This window comes from Cupressus sempervirens, chromosome 7, assembly GCF_028749045.1.
Source record: "Cupressus sempervirens isolate cs-2001-9-10 chromosome 7, ASM2874904v1, whole genome shotgun sequence".
Lineage (NCBI taxonomy): Eukaryota > Viridiplantae > Streptophyta > Pinopsida > Cupressales > Cupressaceae > Cupressus > Cupressus sempervirens.
Genome location: NC_143124.1, coordinates 388,537,064 through 388,555,421, shown reverse-complemented (window position 1 = coordinate 388,555,421; position 18,358 = coordinate 388,537,064). Strand labels below are relative to the sequence as shown.

The 18,358-nt window shown below is 34.1% G+C and overlaps 1 pseudogene; it reads right to left on the bottom strand.

Moving 5' to 3' along the window:
- Nucleotides 1-6,886: 6,886 nt before the first annotated feature.
- Nucleotides 6,887-8,557, bottom strand: LOC149547124 (aldehyde oxidase GLOX pseudogene; annotated as a pseudogene).
- Between the last annotated feature and the right edge of the window lie 9,801 nt (nt 8,558-18,358).

Here is an 18,358-nt window from a genome sequence, read left to right as displayed (position 1 = left end):
GTGGTTTCTGATGCTCAGTAGGGTGGCTTGTAGGATGAATTTCTCATTGATTCATTTGAATTATTTGGTGCATTTATTGCATGAGGATTGTAATCATGATGTGAATCAATCATTGGAGTTTGTGTAGACCTATATTTTAGGTCTTTCTTAATTTTTCTTGATGTATTTAACAGATTTTGTAAGCCTTTTAAGGCCTTTCATATTTAATATCTATTAGAGGCCGACTTGTTTCTTAACATATATTTAATCTAAGATTTTAATTTTTAATAAACTTGGATAAATTTTGTCTTAATTTAATATAAATGAGGGGTTCTTATGGAGTCTTAAGTCAATTATTCATCCATCTTAGAGAAGAGGATGAAGTGGAGGAGCAAATTTTGAGAAGGGTTAGTGGCTGCAGCTTGGGGAGCAAGGAGATGACTTGGTGGGCTTACGACCACAAGTTTAGATCATCCTTGAGGGTTTCTACCAATGTGGATTTGGACTAGCTAGTGTAAGGATTAGATCTTAAGGGATCATGTTGAACTATTTATTGTAATTGCTATTTGTATTTGGCCCTAACCTGGAAGGCCTTACAGTTGGGCACACTGCATGTAAATAGTTATATTTTATGAATAAAGAGTTGCGATTTAGTTTCAAATATTGCATTGTTGTTGTATTTTCGATGTGTGGTTATTTTTTGGCAGTTGGGACATCTCCTTTGGGGATGATCCTTCCTTGTATTGCATTAGATGGTATCAAAGACTATTTGTTCCTCACTATGTAGACCAAGTGCTAAAGTTGAGGCAGTTTGCACCAGGACTGGGATTTATGATCTTGCAAGGTGCCTCTTATAAGAGTGGACCCTAGGGAAACTGATCATCTCTGCAATGTTGTGCAACAAAGTTTCTCAGAGAAGATGGCATTGATAAAGAGTGACATGATTGATAAAATTGTGCATGTTATAGGTGATGTACTTCAACATGTGGGTACATAAGTTAGTTATGGGGAAGTTGCATAAGATTTTGAAGTTGTTGGATTGAGTTGTGAGGATAGATTTGATCGAGTGGAGAGATCTATGGGAAATAGGGTTGGTCAGTTTGCTAGATCTAGATCTCAGTTGTAGTTGAAGCATAAGATTAAGGTTTTTAATTTCTAAGGCACTTTGAATCTCGAAGCTCTAATTGATTAGATTGGTGAATTGGAGGACTACTTTGAGCTTGAGGATATTACGGATCCATGCAAAAGTAGGTTCGCACAAGCTAAGCCAAAAGGACATGCTGCTCTTCACTAGAAAGAATTGCAAAGAGATAAAGAGGAGGAAGGTGAAATGAAGATCATTATATAGAGGTTCATGGTGACTAAGTTGAAGCCTAAGTTCAGTCCTATTGATTATGAACTTTAGTTGTTTAAGAGGTTGTAGAATTTGAAAGAAAAAGATATGTATGTGAAAGATTATATCGAGGAGTTCTACAATTTGACTATTCAATCTGGGCATGGGGACTTTTCAAAGGAAAAGGTAGCTCAATGCATTAATGGTTTGAGATTCAATATCTAAGATGAGGTTGGTATGTTGAAGGTTGATTTGGTTTAGGGTAATTTTCAGTATGCCTTGAAGGTAGAAGATAAGTTGAAGAGGAAAAATCAAGGTAGGTACAAGGGAAAGGAGAAGTAGGATAGCTTGAGAAAAGCTAAACTGTGTAGAAGATGAAGCAAAACCTATTGATCAAAAGAGGATGATAGGTGGAGGTGATTTTAGAGGTACTTACTACAAATGTGGTGTAGTAGGACATAGATCTTTTGAATCTCCTGGGAGAGTTGTTGTTGTGAATGAAGTTGACAACCATAGTAGTGAACCTAACAAAGGAGAGAGTTTATTGGCTCAACTAGTACTGATTCTAGCCCAAGGAAATTGGGATCTTCTGAGAGGATTAATTTGTTTTGAGCTTTTTGTAAGTTGGGTAGTAAAGTCTGCAATGTGATTGTGGATGGTCATAGTACTGATAACCTTGTTGCTAAGGAGATGGTTAAGAAACTTAGTTTAAAGAGAGTGAGACATCCTTATCCTTATAGGATTGGCTCGTTGCAAGGTGAGCATGCTTTGAAAGTGACGAAGTAGTGTCTTATTAATTTTCAAATTAGGTACTATAAGGATTAAGTGTTGTGTGATATTATGGACATGGACAGTTGTCATTTATTGCTTGGTAGACCTTGGTAGTATGACTGTAGGAATCTTCATGATTTTGTCAAGAATGTGGTTTCCATTATGAATTGTGGCAGGAAGAATACCCTAATTCCTTTGCAGAATGAGGAGCTTGGTAGGAGGAGCCTAATTATTGGTAGTCGGGTTGAGTTGGTAGTTCTAAGAGGGTTAGAGATTAAAATGGAAAGCTTACTTGTGTGAAGAAGCAAAAAAATAAGGGAAATAATGTGGAAGTTGAGGACTTTGAGGATATTTATGCAAAGAATCAATTTGGGATTTATGTGTTGAATCTTAGAAGATTTTATTCAAGCTATTGAGAACATCTTTTCGAACCTAGGGTGTCTGATCTACGAGCATCCTAGGCTTGTTAGAAATCTCATATGTTGGAGGTGTTTTGGCTTTGTGAACTCAATCACCAAAGGAGTGGTTCTTGATTGTCTCTGAGTGTAATATTGGTCAAGGAGCTTGGTCAACAAAGGGAGCTTGATCAATGAAGGGAGCCTATTCATTGATGTCTTTCTCACCATATATTGTTTTTCTCAGTGGATGTTATGTTGTTGGGAATGCTTGTGGGAGCTCGGCAATGTTTGTGGTGGTTGCTAATGCTTGATAATGTGGCTTGCGGGATAGATTTTCTGTAGATTTGTTTGAATGATTTGGTGCATTTATTACATGAGGATTAGAATCATAAAGTGGATCAATTATTGGAGTTTATGCAAACCTATTTGTTTTTTTCTTGGTTAATTGTTCTTGATGTATTTAATATACATTGTAAGCTTTTGAAGGCTTTTGGTATTTAATATCTATTGGATGCTAACTTTTGGATCAACATATATTTAATGTAAGGTTTTAATTTAATTTCTAAGTAACTAGACTGACCTATGGTTAGTTGGGTATAAATAATGTGGTCTCATGGAGTCTTAAGTTAAATATTCATCCATCTTAGAGAAGAGGATGAAGTGGTCTAGCAAATTTTGAAAAGGGTTAGTAGGTGTGGCTTGGGAAACAAGGAGATTTCTTGTTGGGCTTACAAGCACAAGTTTAGATCATCCTTGAGGGTTTCTACCAGTGTGGATCTGGATTGGCTAGTGTGCAGATTGGATCTTAACTTTCATCTTGTAGTACTATTTCTATTTCTATTTGGCCCTAACCCAGAAGGCCTTATAGTCAGGCATATTTGATGTAAATTTTTATATTTTATGAATAAAGAGTTGGGACTTAGTATCAAATCTTGCATTGTTGTTGTGTTTCTATTAGGCGGCTATTTTTTGGGGGTTGGTACATCTCCTTTGGGGATTCTCTAACCTTGCACTACATTAGGTGGTATTAGATCCTAGTTGCTCCTAAGTGTGTAGACCGAGCACCAAAGTTGAGATAGTTTGAACTAAGACTTGGATTTGTGAAGATCTTGGAAGATCCCTAGAACAAGATTAGACTCTAGGGAAATTGATGATCTATGCAATCCTATGGAAGAAAGGTTCTCAAAGAAGATCACATTGATGAAGAGTAACATGATTGTTGAAATTGTGAGTTATATATGTGGTGTACCTCAACATGTGGTTATTTAAGGTACTTATGAGGAATTTGCTAAAGATTTTGAAGTTGCTAGATCGTATGGTGAGGACAAAGTTGATCTGTTGGAGAGACCTATTGGAAATAGTGCTAGTCTATTTTCTAGATCTGGATCTCAGTTGAAGTTGAAGCATAAGATGGCTTGATTTCTAATTTCTAAGGTGCTTTGAATCTTGAATAGCCAATTGATTGAATTAGTCAATTGGAAGACTACTTTGAGCTTAAGGATATTGAGGATCCCCTTAGAGTTTTGTGGCAGTTGTTGATGCTCAAAAATATAGCTTGCAGGATGGACTTCTCGTAGATTCATTCGAATAATTTGGTGTATTTATTGTATGAGGATTAGGATCATGATAAGGATTGATTGTATGAGTTTGTGTGGACCTATTTTTTTATGTCTTAGTTAAATTTCTTGATGTCTTTAATATGTGGTGTAAGCCTCTTAAGGCCTTTGGTATTTAATATCTATTAGAGGCCAACTTGTGGCTCAACAAATATTTAATGTAAGATTTTTAATTTAATTTTTAATGAAATAGGCCAACCTATGGATTAGTTGCATATAAATAAGCAAATCATGTGGAGTCTCAAGTCAATTATTCATCTAGCTTAGAGAAGAGGATGAAGTTAAGGAGTGGATTTTGAGAAGGGTTAGTAGTTACGGCTTGGGAAATAAGGAGATTACTTGGTGGGCTTGTGAGTACAAGTTTAGATCATCCTTGTGGGTTTCTACTAGTGTAGATCTAGACTAGCTAGTGTGGGGATTGGATCCTAAAGGATCTTGTTGAATTGTTTATTGTAATTTCTATTTTTATTTGGTGCTAACTTGGAAGGCCTTATAGATGGGAACATTGCATTTTAATAGTTATATTTTATGAATAAACAATTGTGATTTGGTATTAGATCTTGTATTTTTGTTGTATTTCTATTATGTGGTTAGTTGCTTGGGGCTAGGATATCTCCTTTGGGATTTTCCTACCTTGCACTACATCAATGGCTGATTTAGAAAAAAGATGGGTTTGGTAAAGGAAAATGAGAATATCCTTTAGTTCATGGATGTGGTGTGATTAGTGAATGGGGAGTGTAGACATTAAATGCTACATTATTGTTACATGCTAGACAAGATAGAACTAAGTACCTCCCCATGAAGGTGGCACCATAACCAATATTCATGGCAGTAGACATGACAATTATCTATGGGAAGAGGTTGGCATACACACTCTCTAGATAATAAGGGTTGTACACTTCCAAATGGAGCTCTATGGGGAATTGTAGTCTAGTGAGTTTGTAATCAAATTTTGGTTTAGAACTGTCAACCATAACTCTTATATCAGGCAACACATTGGCAGTGGAATGGTATATCCTGGTGATACGCTTGGTGACAAGAACATACCAATACTGTTGCAGTTATTAATGATTATATGGGTCTAAGGGGGTCATAGATTAGCCTATGACCTTTTTTCATGTATTTCATGACAACATATGTCCTTAGGGGTCCTATGATCCTTAGATACATATTATAGCTAATCATCTGGGTCAAATAGGGACATGTGTTGTAATTAAATGAGTCAAAAGGGGTCAAAGGTTAACCTATAATCTCCTTTGACCCATCTAATCAATTACAATATGTCCCCAGGGATCCTAGGACCCCTTCGCATATATTTAGTCATTGAATGAGTCAAAAGTGGTCATAGGTTGACCTATGATCCCCTTCAACCCATTTGATCAATTATATAAGTCTCCTTCCATATCTTTCAAATGTCATTATGAAGTCTTTCAAAAATGACCGAACAATGTATGGTTTATCACTTTTTTTCTTGATGTCATCATCACTCTAGGAGATCATACTTTTCATAATCTACAAAAAGGGTAAACATTTAAGGGTTTGATTTTCTCTTTTTTAATCAAATATTTACTGCCCATAAAATTTTAGAAGATGGAATATTATTAATTTCTTTAAAAAAAGGATTGTAGTTGACAAAAAACAAAAAGTTTTATATTATTATTAATTAATATCAAAACTATCAGTTTAAAAACAATTTGATTTTTTTTTAAATTATCAAATTAATTTTAATAACTTAGTTATATTTTAATCCCTCTAAATTAACTTATACCAAATTTACATAAGGGGGTAAAGACTTTAATTCACTTAGCCATAATTGGATAAATAGTTTTTATAGTGATTATAGTGCTACTAAATGTGATAGTCTTAGTTTTTATTTTCTACTAAGTCTTTGATAAATTTGTCGATAGATAGTTGTTTTGGCATCCAACAATAATAGCCCCTTGCCGTTCTTTAGAAATGTTATAATGTGACTCTTTATGTCTAAATTCAAGATTCTCTTCGCATTATACTTATCACAAACTTATACCAAATTTTACACATTTAATTGGATTAAATAAAATAATTAGAAGGAATTTTTATTTTAGTTCAAACATTTACAATTTAAGTTGGCTTTTGTGTCTAGTTTTTAATTGAAGAATTGTCATTTGCTTTATAAAAGGATGTAACCCTTGTTGTAGTAGGACTTCAAATCTTCAATGTTTTGATGGACGTAATACAGATTTGGTTTTTATCTCGATAGATTCTTCAAAAACATTACACAAAGTTGACAAATTAACACATTTTATTTTTAAGCGATGTATTTTACCCTGACAATTTGTAGGGTTGTCACAATAGAAAATGAAAAGTGCAAGAAAAGGATATGGATATTGGAGTATATTCGACTCCTTATTTCAGAGAAAAGATTTGTGTAATGACTAGTGGGCCTATAAAAAAAATAAAAAAGAATCTTTGTTTTAATTCAAGCATTTACAATTTAAGTTAGCTTTTGTGTATAACTTTTAATTGAAGAATTGTCATTTCCTTTATAAAAACTTGGAACCCTTGTTGTAGTCAGGCTCTCAAATATCCAATGTTTTAATGGAAGTAATATTGGTTGAGTTTTTATCTCAGTATATTTTTCAACATTACACAAAGTTGACAAATTAACAAATTTTATTTTTAAGCGATGTATTTTACCCTCACAATTTGAAGGGTAACACAAGATGAAAAGTGCGAGAAAAGGATATGTATTTTGGAGTATATTCAACTCCTTATTTCAATGGAAAGGTTTGTGGAATGAATAGAGGGTACTATGAGAAATGAACCCATTGAGCAGTGCTGGGAACACCGCCGTTCACAACAAAGAGCATGTAATATCCGGAAGGAGCAGCCACTGCTGATGGGGGAGCTGTTACAGTCGAAGAATAAACATTCGTGGACTTCGGAACTAGGACGGGTTTGGTAAAGGAAAGTGAGAGCATCCTCTGGTTCATGGATGTGGTGTGAGTGGTGAAAGGGGGAGCGTATATATTAAACGCTACATTACTGTTACTTGCCAGAGCGGATGGAACTGAGAACGTCACCGTGAAGGTGGCAGCGTAGCCAATATTCGTCGCGGCAGAAACGGAGGTTATCTGAGGGCGGAGGTTGGCATAGACGCTCTCCAAATAATAAGGGCTGTACGCTTCCAAACGGAGCTCCGTGGGGAATTGCACTCCGGAAAGTTTGTAATCGAAGTGTGGGTTAGAACCGCCGACCACAATTCTCGCATCTGGCAACACGTTGGCAGTGGAGTGGTACATCCTGGCGATACCCGTGGCGGCAAGAATGTACCAACGCTGCTGCCCGGCGGGCAGACTGTGTCTGTAGAGGTAGGGCGTGAAGACGGGCGTGTCGGCCATGTCCCACCCGGCCACGCCCCTCGCCGCTCCGTTTATGATGAGAATTTCGCCGTTGGGGAGAATGAGCATATCCGACATGGTTCTGGTCCCGGGCATGTCCTCCATCTTCCACGAGGGGTTGGCGTCTGTGATGACCATTCTTCCACAGCTGCGCAGTGCGACCATGAAATTACCTGCATTGGCGGCGGCGTAACCACCATCGGGGCAACCACCGCAGATGAGTATTTCCACCTTGGTAAACCCGTTGGAGGCAGAGAGCGGCAGCATCACGGAAGAGCCCGTGGAGGGGTAGTTCCGTGGGCCGTCGCCAGGTATTCTGGGGAATGTCTTGAGCACAATGTTCTTCTTGTAGTCGAGAAGAATGGAGTCCCTATTGGCGAAGATAAAGAGATTGCCATCGGAGGAGAGATGGAGGAAAGGATAGAGATTGTTCTCTGGCGAGGAGCTTGTTCGGGTTTGAGTGAGGAAGGGCAGGTTGTAAGTTCCCTCCCCGGGCTGCCTCGGAACGAACTCGTAGTTAAACACGCCCGTGCCCCCCACGACGATGATGCGGTTGTCGGGGAGGATCTGGTTGGCGGCGTACCAGCGGTTGTTGAGAAGCTTGACAGGGGTAGAATTATCCCAGTCGCAGGAGGCGTCGGAGCAAGGAACAAAGTAGCGGATATCTGTGGCTCCATCCCGCCACCCGCCAGTCTGAACGAGGGTGCCGTTGGCCGCGAAAGCACCGGAGGAACACCAGGTGTCAGTGAAGATCATGAGCGGCCTGATGGTGTTGGTGGCAATGTTGTATTCAATGGAGTGAGCATAGCAGTCGTGGGTCAGGTACTGGTCCTGCGGATTATCACGGCACCTCCCATTGTCCAGCATTAGCTGCGACGGGCCAAAGTTTGTCCGATCGAACATCACCACAGTGTTTTTGTACGTGGTGGTCATGTGCATGGCCGAGACGCCGCCCTTCTCTACAAGAAGAGCCCATCTTCCCACCTTCACTCCAAGCTGTCCTGCTGCGTCCCACGACCATATGCTCAACACCAAAAGCATCATAAGCCAGAAATACTGAAATCCACTAGACATTTTCATCGTGGCTCTCCCTTGCACTAGTAACACTTTTAGTTCAACTGTGGGATCGTTGGTGTAAGACTCATGGTTTTAAGGGCATTTGAAGACTTCTGTACTGAGGAATTCAATAGGAGTAGGATAGGATCAACGGGTCGCGTGGCTTATCGCGTGTTAGGAACAATAACAGGCATGGGATGCCTTTCGTGAATTGCTTTCTTATTCTAATTTCATATTGATGTCAGTACAGCACCACTGGCTGCGGTACAAACATTCATTAGACTGGTCATTACGGAAGGTTTCGGCTTTTGCCCCTCGCCAAGTCGAATCTTTGTTTTAATTTAGTCACTAGAGCTTATTCCTAATCATATAAAGAGTATTCGAGATAAGCATTTCCTCACCTGGTCTGCGGCTTCCTTTGGGGCATACCGCAATTGCCTTTACGCTGTCAATTCTCATCCCTCTTTGTGGGCGTTTCAGATTTGCTTCGTTTTCCGTCTATGATTAATTAATGTGATAAGATTTAGAGTGTTACAAAAACGTGACGAAAGACGAGTTTAATATTGTGGTATTTAAAATTAAAAAATCGGCAGATTAAGCCGAATCGTTGGGTAGATATATTGCAAAAGAAAAAGCGATTTTACACTCAAGCGTATATAAGGAACGGGAACGGAAGCGAGTAGAGACGGGACGCATTATAGTGTATATGTTTAGCACGAAACACATAGTATTATGTTTATATAGGATATATATGTACGTTTGTATTTTTTATTATTTGTTCATCAAACATTGTACTGTTTGAAAATTAATCTAACGTTTAATGATTTTTAAAAATATCAAATTAGTTTGTGCGTAAATTTATATTTAAATTTTATGTAAAGATTACAATTTGTTAATTTTTTTCTTCTTTTTTCTTTTCTTTGTGTTCCTATCAAAATTAGGTTTGAAAAGGTCAAAAGGAACTCGACCTGCATAGGAGTAATGTTTCACAATGACTTCCAACTAATGTAGGGTGGAGGAAGATAAAACATGTTACCTACTAATGAGATTGGAATGTGTCTGGGGACTCCAATACAAATATAGTACAAGGTGTTGGAGGCATTAGAGTTGTTGGTTAGAAACAAAAACAAATGAAGATAGACAACACATTGCACAAGGGAAGGATAGCATGGGATGTGATCACATGGAAAAGAGGGAAGGCTCTATCAAGGCCATTCACTCCATGAATGGATTTTTCAAGAAACGTAAGAAGGACATGATAAAATGTATCATTTCAAAGAAAATGCCTATAAATTATGTTATTAACAATCCCAAAAATAATATTTGAAGAAGATTTTGACAAGGAAATATGGAAAACAAAAATTACTTTACTTTTAAAGGGATTTTATTTCTTAATTCAAATGTCTATGGATGAGCCATTTTGAACTACATCAATGGATATTTACCACCTATAACCTACATTACAAGGAAATGTTCAAATTTATCCTTATACAAGATTCGTTGTAGTTTTTGAAAATGTATGCACTTAAAAACTAAATACTCTGTGATTATAAATGAAGCTATGATCATAATTTATTTGTGTTCAAGCCATGATACCTATTGTTCAACCCTAATACCAAAATATTTAATGTTGTTTTAGTTTGGGAAAGGGTCCTAAATTTCTCTTTGCAAATTATATTATATTCATTTTTTGAAGTCACAGGTACCCCTTTGGGGAACATGTGGTGGATGAGGTAATCTCCAAATTACTTCCACACCACTTATGCTCGCAACTTATTAGAGATAAAAATTTCCAAAGATTATATAGAAGACATAACTTTGAAATTCTTTGATAGCTTTTAGAAATAAAATAATAGATTATGAGGATCTACCCTTTTTAATTGATGGCTCTTTTAAACTAGTCAATCAGTTGGTCAACCTCAAAAATAAAAATCTTAGCCAAGTTGCATGGTGGAAAGACATCTCCTCTCATCATTACTTAGTGGAATTGGGATAGTATTGTCAAATGGGAAACATCTTAAATGGCAGTTTCATAGGCCCTATAATAGAAAATTAGTTATTTTGAAGGTTAAAAATGTATCTACTTTGGTTAAGTGAATTAAAGTTAAGGTTAAGGAATTAGAAGATGAGGCCAGAAACTTAAAATGTGGAAAGATCTTATAAGCACATTAAAGAGTCTTTCTAGTAAAGATTTTATGGAGTGAAAAATAGTCCCAATGTTCACACTTCATGAAGAAAGGAAGGACAAGCAGATTAAGTAATAAACTATGTGCACTAGGGATTTAGGAAAGAATTAGATATTGGTCTAGAAAAGAAGAAAAATAGGAGAAATATTAATATGGAGCTCTAATCCCAATCTTGCAGAGGAGTAAATCTTCTTGAGATGGAGTTGAGTGATGTTGATTCTATGACTTTTATAACACATGGTCCCCTACTTGTAATACTTCCTAGTCGGGACAATTTTATTTTTCCATATGTTGATGGTTTTGGTCTTCACAACATGGCGTGAGCTCATACAAAACTAATACACCTATATATAATTTTACTATAAGTAATTTTTTTAAGATATTTTGTTTTATTGAAGTATGTCTTTCATATCCATGGATTCATCTCTCTCGAACATATTTTTAAAAATAATTATGTTGTATTACCATTGGTTAGCTTGATTTAATATATTTAAGCACTATCTTTTGCACAAGACTATATTTCCTTCTTCTTTTTTATCAATTTCCTTCCTTTAAAGTTTATGTTAATAAACCTTATTTTGGATAATAAAATCTACATTATTTTTCTTTCTTAAATCCAATCGTTTATAAACCATGGAATACAATGTAGATCATTTTTCACGTGTATTAAAGAACCATTTATTTGACAATCTTTTGATTTCAAACATGTGCAATTCAAGATCATTATTAGTAATAATATTGAATGTTATTGTATAATTATTTATAATTATCCATATCATGTATTGTTATGTTTATTCACAATTTTCTTTTATTAAAATGTGTTTTGAAGGGACACTAAAAACCTTTGAAGGAAGATTTTTAGTATGATATGAAACATCATTATAACTAACATTTGTTTGAGATAATATGTAACAAATCAAAATCTAAAAACTAGCAACGAAAAAACACCTTTAAAAAGTCGCACAAATCTCCATTTGCTCAAGAGACCTCAACATTGAAGGATTAAGCCTCACATATTAAAATAATGAGTTTTTCAAGGCTATCTTAACTTTAATAGTGATCTAAGTGTTTTTTTGAGGCTCCCTTAACCTAAAAGTGGGTTTTGGCAATGTTAGCCCCAACTAATGATTTAACTGAGAATGCTATTCAAATGTATGTGAAAGAGTCATATCAATTGTTATGTTTTCATTATTGTTAAAGTCTTAGTTGGATAGACATTATGCTAATTTAGTAGAGTGCCATATCATTTGACTGATAAAAAAGATTTGATTGACGAATATGATTCAAAGGAAGTATGATGATGGAAGAGTTGATAAGCATGGTATTCAATGGGAATTTGAATTACTTGGACAATGATAATTTAATATTGGTTTGATTACTATATAGTAATGCAATTCTATAATGTAATTGCGTATTCACTGAGCTTTACAAGCTACACAAAGTGAAAAGGTGAAAGGAGTATAGTATTTCCTAAGGTGCTACAGTTAAAATTGAGTTTTTGGAAAAGACAATTTGAAGTTAAGTTTTAAGTAAGTCATATGTTAATAGACTGATGTATTTCCTAAGTGAAATGTAATGTTCATCAAGTATGAGATGGAAGATCAAGTTAAGAAAGATGGAATAAGTTTCACTTACTGTGAAAATAAAAAATGTTCAAGAAGTTCAAAGGCCAAAGTCAAAGTTTTTTACAAGATCTATGACTACAAAAATATGATGGTGATTTGATGTTGGAGATTTAAGAAAAATAAGAATGGGAGGGGCAAAAAGTTCAATGAATGTTCTATTTTCTAAGTGACTAAGTACATTAAATCTGAGATTAACATATGTGATTAAGTGGAAAAACCTTTAAGAATCTAGAAGTAGAGAATTTACTATTCAAGGAGATGTTGGAATAAGATTTTGATATCTGATAAAGTTGCTTATTGATATTGTTGGAGTTAGACATTTGCGTGAAGAAAAGAGAGGAAAAGAAGAAAGGTGAACCAATAAGAGCAGAAGGGAGATCAAAAATAGTTAGGGAAAGTGAAAGTGTGACAGTGTGAATAAGAAAATAGATATCAGTAGAGGAAGAAGATAAAAAAGAACATAGATCTCACCAAGAAAAGTTAGTGCTATACCTAACATATCATTTGACTATTACTTTCTTACCATTGTAGTAGAAAAATCTCTTAACCAATTGGACCTAACAAGTTTGTGAAATCCTTTATGGTAACATTGATTAGTGATGTTTGTAAGTCCTTTAGAGTAGGGTAATCTTTAGACGTGATCAAGGACTGATAAGGTCTAAATAATCTTTATGTTAAAGCCTTCTAACTAGGTCAAAATAAATTGTGCATGTAAACCTTTAACAAGGTTGCCTCCTAGTGGAGCTCACTTCAAAAGAATGAAATTATTTGGTTTGTTGATCCCAGGTGTTTTTTTCCCTTTATAGGGTTTCCAAGTTAAATCATGGTGTGAAACATGATCTATTTCCGGAGTGAAATGTAATACTTACCAAGTATAAGCTGGAAGAACCTATTAAGAAAGATGGAATCTAAGGCTAACTTATGGTGAAAATAAAGAATATACAACAATTTCAAAGGCTAAATTCAAATTTTGTTACAAAACCTACAATTAAAAGAATGCAATGAAGATCTAATGATGGAAATTTAGGTGAGATAAAAATGAACAAAAACTTCAATAAAAGTTCTATATTCTAAGTGACTAAGTACATCAAATATTAGATGAATGGATGTGATTAAGTAGAAAAACCTCAAAGAATATGGAAGAAGAGAATTTACTAGAGATGTTTGAACAAAGTTTTAGTTTCTGATTGATACCGTTGGAGTTTGAGATTTATACAAAGCAAGGAGAAGAAACAAACCAACATGATCTGAGTAGAGAAGAACGGAGATCAAGAAGAGTTAGAGAAAAGAAAAAGTGTGAAGAAGTGAATCAGCCAAACATAGATTAGAAGAGAAATAAGATAGATATGAATAGAAAAATAAACAAGAAAAGGTAGTGCTAAACATAATACATCATTTTATTGTTACTCTCTTACCATTATAGAAGAAGATTATCTTAACCGAGTGGACCTAGCAAGCATGTAAAATCCTATATGGTAACATTGATTATTTATGTTTGTAAGTCCTCTAGAGCACACCTATTTTTAGATAGGATAAAGAAGTGGCAAGGAATAGATGATCTTTATGATCTTTATGTTATAAATTGGCTCTACAAAATAGAGTGGGTTTGAACTTGGCTCCCACAACTATCTTAGGTTTTGAAATAGATTCTGCCACTACAATAGGGATTTGAATATCTCCTCAATTTGTAGTACCTCTCCCATTTGAATTCTATAAGTTATCTTGATGGATGCAACCTTGGTGATCTTTCTTTGTGAGTGGTCATGATTGGGACCTATGACTACTCTACAACTTTGGGGTGATTTGATTTATACTATTACATTACTTGATTGATTATTCTTATGCTTTGTTTAGAAGAGGTTTGTACCAATGGTTACCAAGACTAATGTAGTATCACGATGTTGTTCCATGATTACCCTGAGATGTGATCAATGGTTTAATTGTATATTATTTGTCCTACTACACTTTACTAGTTTCTTGCAACCATGTTGAGTTATATGTTTATAGTGTCATTCATGTTATTGAGTAATGGTTATTATTTCCAGTATTACATACTTTAAATAATTAGAAAATAATTAATCCATATGCAACAGATAGATTATTGTGTTATGGATATTAATCTTGTCTCTTTCAATAATTTTTTTTAAAATAATTAATTAATGATTATTTAAAGGAGATTAATTAGATGATATATTACATGATTTCATGTAATTATTGCTTTGACAATTATATATTGTGCATCAACACTTTATTTTTATTTCTGACTATGCAAGACTTATATCCCCAATAGTGGCATGTGGAGTTAGTGATTAGACCTTTCATGTTGAGTCAATATTGACCTTGTATGGGTGATTTATCTTTATATTGTTATTTTAACCCTTCAGTAATTGGTAAATCTAGACTCATTGTACATATGTGATTAGACCTATTAGCATGATTTTGTATTTAGGACTCCCTAGTTTTTGCAAAAGAGATTAAATTAAATAGTATTTTATTAGCTTAGAGGGAGGTCATTTAATTCAATTAATCTTTATTTTACTGTTGGATAATTTTTCATTGTTAAATTCCAATGCAATTGGAATTGCCGGATTTAATTTGAGAAAGGGGCCAATTGGTTATTAAGTTGTTTCAATAACCTAATCAATAAGTCACTTTGGAGAAAGTGCATATATTGGAAAATAAGAACTTTATTACTCACTTCTGAATTTTCATTTCATGTTTGAAGAGAAAAATGCTCTCAAGGTTGAAATGATGAATTGTACATTGAGAGAGATTGGTTTGATAGATATTTGTAGGGTTGGTCTCATTAGATTCATTATGGGAAAATATTTCTATGTTGAGTGTTTTACTATATTCAATGGGTCAATCATTTTATGGCGTAATTTTCCATTTTGGCCCTTTTGGATATGAGGTACGGCCCTCTTGTGTTTATGGTGTTACTCCATTTAAGCTTATGTTTCTTGTTTCTAAATGTTATGTAGTGGAGAACTAGTGTTTCCCTCAATTATTACACAATTCTGCTACCCGATTAGACGAGGGTGAGCATTTCATTTTTATATAAGTATCCTACTATAGTAATGAGGATCATCATATATGATACAAGTGAATTATTGGACTAGATTTATATGGTTGATCGTACAGTACTAGTAGAGTATTGTACTACCATAGTAAGACTTATCATACTAGTGTATGCTGAAATATTTCTTGGAAGTGTTATGGAATATCACCTAGTTCTTTTGGAAAACCTACTTGGCCAGTCAACAAGAACTTCCCAACTCATTTTGTGTATGCTAGAGGGTTATTTGGGTACCCTTTTATGATTTTGTGCTTCCTCTACCTTGATCATTCAGTTGAAGGATATTTTGTTTGGGTTTTTTCCTTGGATATTGTTGTTTTGTCTTAATTGGTAAATTTAAAAGGTATGGCTTAATCATCTAGGAATTGTGTTCGGGATTAAAATGAACCTTGTATGATTAATTCATGTAGATGGTTTTGGATGTGTTTGGAAGTGATGAATACTTTAAAATATTTCGTGGTTCATTTATTTGTCATCCATTGTGATATGTTTTTTTTTATCATTGCATGTACCAAGGTAAAAGCACAAAACTATGATACCTTTTATAAAGAAAAAGGATCCCATAATGCAAACTCTTCAACTTTAATGTAATAAAATGGTATTTGTGTTTAGAACTTGTAGATGATATATACTAATAACATGAGTCAATTTGGAGGAATTTTATTCCTATACTTTTAAAAAAAAAAAAAAAATAGTAAGATTTACTCATTATTTGAAATTTTGAAGTCCTTATTAAAACTTCAAAAAATATAAGGTTTAGTCCCCATCAAACAAGTATATGCAAATCATTTTTTTTCACTCTAATTTGAAAATATGCTATAGATGACATGTATATCTTGGGCACAACAAAGGAAATAATGGTTTTTGATGTATATTTTCTTAGTTATAAGTATTTGAGGTCAACTTTATCACAAACCAATAATTTTTTAATCCCATCAAAACTTCCCTATCAAATCTATACTTTTTTGAAAAACAAATATATATTCTTGAAGAGGACTTTCTCCTCGAGGGATAAATATATATTTTATTTTATTTTTTATGATTTCCTAATTTTTTCCTTTTTTGAGGGAGTATCTTTTCAAATGTTTAAATACCTACTTATAATATTTTGAAATTATAACATAGTATAACTAATCATAAGATTATAAAATTTATACGATGATGATATTTTATCTGAGATCTTAAAAAGGGTATTTTTTAATTTTTGAAAAAAATTGTGTATTGATAAAGAAATGATATTTGACCAAAATAGGTTTATATGTCCTAAATAGTGACACAAATTTATGCTTTTAACCAATGATGATTTAATTTAAAAAAACATATTGATCTTTGTTTATCCTTATTTCTAGGGACCTCCTAGTAGGAGGTCCCTGGAAATAAATTCCTACAATAAATTCCTCAATCAACATAACACTCTCCACCTTAATATAAGAGGATCTGACATCAATTGGGGAAACTAAGATTGATAAAAAAAAGGTTAAAGTTCCAATATTCAATATATCAATTCAAAATCAAGCAATGCAAATATAAGATTCTAAAAATATTATGAACTGCATTCACAATAGAATTATGTTACTTGATCAATTTCTTAATCAAAAGTTTGCATACATGTCAATTTTGCAAAGTGTGTATCTACACTATTCTTATATAATGAAATACCATATTCAATTTGATTATTGGTGGAAATTCTATGAGAATTTAAGTCACTAGTGTATGAGAGAAATTTCTTCATTTCTAATGTAGAACACAATGTATCTATAAGGAGCATCCACAATTGTTATAATAGTTGTTACTATAGAGAAATTAAGTTTAGTATAATTTTGAGCCACAAAAATTATAGTTAAAAAGAGGAAGAGAATCATATAGCTCATGGAAGTGTTGAGAATTGTGATCAAAAGATGTACACATTGAAGAATACCATATTTATAATAGTCAAACTAAACATGATCTTGAAGGTAACACCATAGGAAATATTTAAGGTGGTGCATATATTTATCATCATAGGATAGTATGGCTACAAACACCTACCATAACTCTCCTATTGGGAAACATTTTTTTAGTGGAGTGGTAAATTCTAGTGATACTATTTATGGTGGGAACATGCCAATATTGTTGGCTAGTGGTAAGACTATGACTATAGAAACCTAGGGTATGAGGACATGTATCTTGATCATGTCCCATCTAGCCACATTTGATGTAAGATTACAAGGTTAATTTAATTTAATTTACCAAATTAATTTTTCTCCCTTCTTAATATTTCACCTTTATGCACTTTTGCATTCCCATTTAATAGTTAATTAGTAATTATTAAATGGTTTTTTCCTTTTAGGTTACCTTTTTTCGGGTTTTGATCTCCTTTTATAAGGGTAAATCATTTGTAATTATGTCTTATCTTTTTCATTTCTAAGAATATAATTTACATATTTTCAAAGAAAACCCTTGCATGTGCTTCTCTTTTTCTTCTCTATGATAGGTTTTTACATGCAGGTATTCTTTTGGCTTTGTGGCTTTGTATTGTGTATTGCTCAAATCCTTCATGGTATCAAAGTCAAATATCTTGCAACTTGTTTGGCATTTGGAGAAAAAGGAGAACAATGGTTTGACATAAAATAGCTGATGCTTTTTAGGTTTTTTTTGTGAAAATGGGGGCCATCTCTAATTTTTAGAGCACTTTGAGGCCAAAGAGACCTCATGGTTGGATTCATAAGGTGTCAAATCTCCCAATTTCATATAAAGTTTGTTGATTTTGGACAATGTTGATCCGAGAGGCAAAAGAAAAATTCATAGCAAGCTCATTTGACATCTGCAGTCATTTCAAGAATTGATTTTAATTAAAAATTGCAAAAAAATCATTCTTGGGCTAACACAATTTAGTGGAACCACTAATGATCACCGAAACCACTAGCAGTCTCACTAATCGCAATAGCTCCTAGCGATC